This window comes from Ictidomys tridecemlineatus, unplaced genomic scaffold, assembly GCF_052094955.1.
Source record: "Ictidomys tridecemlineatus isolate mIctTri1 unplaced genomic scaffold, mIctTri1.hap1 Scaffold_170, whole genome shotgun sequence".
Lineage (NCBI taxonomy): Eukaryota > Metazoa > Chordata > Mammalia > Rodentia > Sciuridae > Ictidomys > Ictidomys tridecemlineatus.
Window position 1 is genome coordinate 240,001 of NW_027521478.1, and position 4,980 is coordinate 244,980.

Sequence of the window (4,980 nt, forward strand, 5' to 3'; positions counted from 1 at the left end):
GGTGTCTACTCCTACATCGATTTCTGACAAGAGAGTGTTCTCCAAAGGCGATCTCCAGAGGAACTCAGGCACATTCCTTAGGCTACTCAGTGTTTTGTGTGAAAAGTCATCAGCAAGTAGCTAATGAATTCTACTAATAGGAGCTATTTTAACATGCTTAATAATGTTCTCAAAATGTGCTTTTCTATTTTGTAGAATAGTATACATTACAGAAAAGAATATTATCAACAACTGTATCAACTGTCCCTAGAGCAGTGAAATGTCACTGGAGGCTACACATCTAAAGTCACATGGATAGATGCCTTCAACAAGGTGTCAAGGACAGCACTTTAAAAAGAGATAGCAGCCTAAAAAGAGGAGACCAATGTAGACATGTAGACAAAAGATATAGAGACCTTTTCTAAGACAGAAATACCTTAAACATCAAGCTCTAGTACCATACCATTAAAATGTAGGTTTTTTTCCCACACTTTTTCTTAGTGCATTATAGTTTCATAACGGTGGGGTTTGTTGTTACATATTGTCCGTGCGCAAAATATAACAACAAAACTTGGCCAATATCACTTCATAGCACATTCCCCCTCCCTCCTTCCACCACCCCCTGGTCCCTTTCCTCTGGGGTTTTGGGGTATTGGGGGGTAGTTTCTATTTGGGAAAGTATTTCCAGCTTTCCTAAAACTTCTGTCCTATATGGATATCATCTAATAAAGCCCACAACCTAAATTTTTTAAAATGTTTTGTTTGGGAGAATTGTGAAAGATTTGGGAATTCTTAGACCTGGGATGACTGTTTCTCTTTTTTAGCTTCCATTTTTGCCTGGACCAGAGGGTTAGCCCACAGAGCAAAGCTGGATAACAATAATGAACTTGGCATCTTTGCAAAGGCTTTGGAAGAAGTCTGCATTGAGACCATTGAGACTGGCTTTATGACCAAAAACTTGGCTGCTTGCATTAAAGGTCTACCCAAGTAAGTATAAGATGCCCTGAACTCTGTGGTCAGATTGCCATTTACCCTCACCAGCCTCAAAACACCAGTGTTTTTTGTAATTATGTAAATTGATATCCATCATCCTTTTTAGGGGTCAGTAGACATTATGTAGTATCAGACAGTAAACATTTCAGATTGTGTATGTGTATGTGGGGGGCAGGGGGGTTTCTGGTGATTGAACTCAAGAATGCTCCATCATTGAGCTATATCTTTAGGATTTTTTTTTTGTCAGGGTCTTACTAAGTTGCCCAGGCTAGCCTTGAATTTGTGATCCTCCTGCCTCAATCTTCTGGTAGCTGGGCTTACAAGCATATGCCACCAAGCCCAGCTACATTTTAGTTTGTGGGACATACAGTCTTTTGAAAACTATGCAAATACTAAACTTGGCATCTACTGTTGTGGCAGGAAGGTGGTCATAGATAATACAAAGATGCATAGATACAGCAACTTGCCAATTATACTTTTGTGTACAAAACCAGACTACAGGCTAAATTTATTCTATGGCTGGGCTATAATTTGCTGATCTAGTTAACAATAATTGAATGAACAACTTATTTAATTTTAAGAAAATGATAGTCAATTAGGAAAAAAGGGAACTCAGAGTCTAGCTAATTCCATCCCATTATTTTCTTTAATTTACAAATGAGACAAATAAGTAGCGCAAGTATAAGATGTTCATTGATTACTATCACTTCCTTAAGTTCCACTAACCTTCGGTACAGTGGAACTTACTGTGCATTGATTGCCTTGGGCTTTTCTGAGGACATGGTAACCAGTATTCCATTGCATTAGCTGCTAATCAGATAACTCTCTCAAAGTCAGAGTTAGTTCCCAGGACTCATCTTAAGAAATTTTAGAAAATATTAACACTAATACCAAGTCCCAACTGGTATATCCTCAGAGATTTCAGTACACCCCAATAAAGTGCATATACTCAATCACTGCAAATTTCTTAACTTGAATTTCCATCAAGAATACAATGTTTGAAATGTTCCAATCTGTATAGTATATGTAATATCTATAGGATCTTTGCAGCCTATTTGATGGGCATGTACCAGCATGATTATGTCAGTTAGTCCATTCTTTTTTGTTTTTCTTAAATAAAACACTGATGAAAACAAGAGCATTTAAGCTTTTTTAAGAACATGTAACGGTGAATGAGAATGTAGGTAAAGCATGGCTATACTCTCAACAGGTTTTGTTATTTCTAAGAATTAAGGAGTAGGATGAGTCTGCTCTCATTGGATTAGTCTAAACTGAAACTTTTGATAGTTTCAACCTCAAAGCTACATGGCATGGAACCTACTGTGAATGTTTGTGCTTCAGCCTCCACTGCAGGATGCCCAAGACTGGGTCAGCCCTATGAACTGGAAACATAGTCATTGTCTGTATTCTTGTAGCTTGGTAACATTAATCAGTTGACTTCTAGAAATAGATAGAATACTGTTAAGTAGTGTTTTTAGGATTTTTTTCTCTACCTCCTACAATATTAGAAACAAACTAAATTTCCATCTTTCCTTTTTTCTCTTCTTTTAGCGTACAGCGTTCTGACTACTTGAATACCTTTGAGTTCATGGACAAACTTGGAGAAAACTTGAAGATAAAACTAGCTCAAGCCAAACTTTAATTTCATGTCTGGGCTTAGGAGGATAAGTGGTCTTGGTAACTAGGTCCACAAGTTTACATTTTTTTGTATTACACTCACAGGTTAAAACAAAATCAATTTTATAATTTGTTTGTAAGCTGGCGTTGATCTTTTCTATAAGTTTACACCCCTTTTCTTATATATACAGTAATTGCCACCTTCCTGAACATGGAAGAGAACTCTTTTTAAATTGTGTTTTATTTTCTAGAAGCAGCCTAGGAGTTACTTTCATATTCAATGTTATTCCTTCACATGTTCCAATATAAATGACCAAAATCAAGAGTGCTCAAAAGGGTTAACAATAGCCACAGTATTTGTTCCCTAAAATCTGTATAATATAGTACTTTACTCCCTTTCCCTGTTGTCCATGACTGTGGGCACTGGGAATTTTGGTGTTACAGATGTCCCAGTATGTGAGGTAGCTACACATTGATCTTGCACATGACTAGAACAAAGAATGCAAGTGTAACTAAAACATGTTGAAGTCATTGCAGTCATTTTTTTCAAGAGCATAGTGAATGTGTCCAAAGTGCTAAATACTTTTGAGGACACTGGGGAGTTCAGAATGCAAAATAAATACTTCCTAGAGGTTTATCTTCTGTATTTGTCTTTTCTTCCTCCTCCTCTGGCCTGAGGATTTTGCTACCCTAAATAGCATTTTATCCACGTGCAATAATGTAAACTGTACCTTTTTTGGACTTCTCCTGGCCTGTTTCATTTGTTTTATATAAATATGATTTCTCAGAGGTTGATATTAAACACTATTCTAGTCCAGTCTTCATCTGAACTGTTAATTTTAATTAAAATCAAGTGCTAATGACTCTTTTCTGGGTTTTTATTTATGCTTATGCCTTATGCCTTATTCTGGCTCCTTGCCATAGGGATTTGATCTGGGGTGGGGGGCGGGGAAAATCTCTGCTCTCAAGAATTAACTGGGGGGGGAGGGAGGGGGGATGGATAAGTAAACAGTGAGAGGTGGATCCCACTACATCGAGAGGAATGAGAATGGCCAAAGGTCATTACTAAAGGAGTAATTAGACAATAGATTCTGTCCATGCACCGCTGAGGAGTTCAGGCATTATCTTAAAGGTTAGTAGGGGGCCAATGAAGCCTTTTAAGAAGGAAGAGACATGATTATATTTTCATTTTTAAAAGTAGCACTTAGGGCAGCTCTTTTAAAAAAAATAGGTGATGAGGGGTAGAATGGTGGGCACATAGAGAGAGGAAAACCTTCTAGGAGGCTGTTGGATTACTGCAGGCAGGAAACAGTTAAGACCCAGCTGGAGCAGTGGCACTGAGAACTGGATGAATCCCTGAGATAAGTTAATGAATGAGTACTGGCAGGGCACATGGGGGCTGAGGGAGAAAAACAAGTCGAGGAGGCTTCCCTAGCTTACCATACTTAGAGAAAGGCTGTCCATATCCTAGCATCTTTGAGAGGGAGGCCCTGTGAGGTTTTGCACTCTCATGCCTCAGAATTCAGTAAGCTGGGGTGGATATCTCTTGGCTATTTCCTGACAAGCTTAGAGTCAGGCCACAGACACTTCCTTAGCATACCGTAGGCCCAATAACACATGGAGTTTTTCAGACTCCTGTGGGGTAGAGCTAACTCAAGATGTACATTTGACCGTTTCCTCAGTGCTACCCTTGAGGTACACCCCAGTCTAAGCTCTAGAGCCTTGAACAGCCCCACACAGAAGAATATCATTAAGCAGGCAAGGCCCTATGTCTTGGGCAATTTATCTCCAGTCAAACTGAAGTTAGAAGGCAAGGCACGTGAGCTCTCTTGAGGGATGAGGGAATGGGATATCCATTCTTCTCATACAATCAACTATGTCACTCAGGCAATAGGAAAAAAAGCATTGCATCCAGATAAAACTATTCAAAAAATAGGCAATAAATGTTTTTCTCTCCCATACAGATTTTTTTTAAAGTTTATATAACTATAGTTATGAATAAGATTTTACAAAATTTAGAATTAACATGCCATTATATTTTGTTTGGCTTTGAGAGCATTGTAAACTGGTAAGTTATTTTTTGGCTAGTATTTGTTCCAATATAAAGATATAACAACGAATCAATTTTAACATTAACGCTTCTAAATCTTTTTTGTTTAATAGTATAAATTTGGATTAGAAGGACAAGGAACATCAGTTATTTTACATAATTCTCTACTTGCATTTAATTCTCACTGAAGTCTTAAGAGATTGTACAACTGTTTTTAATTAGAAACCATAAAATTAGACTGATTAACTTAGAGTTGGAGCTGATATTACCTTAAAGCCCCTTGATGTCCAACAAACTGGTGAAACTTAAGTTCCTTCATATTATTGAACCTTTGGCCTTTC

At 37.8% G+C, this 4,980-nt stretch overlaps 1 pseudogene; it reads left to right on the forward strand.

The window, feature by feature from the left end:
- Nucleotides 1-3,453, forward strand: part of LOC144372832 (isocitrate dehydrogenase [NADP] cytoplasmic-like) — a 17,965-nt pseudogene extending 14,512 nt beyond the window's left edge.
- The last annotated feature ends 1,527 nt before the right edge of the window (nucleotides 3,454-4,980 follow it).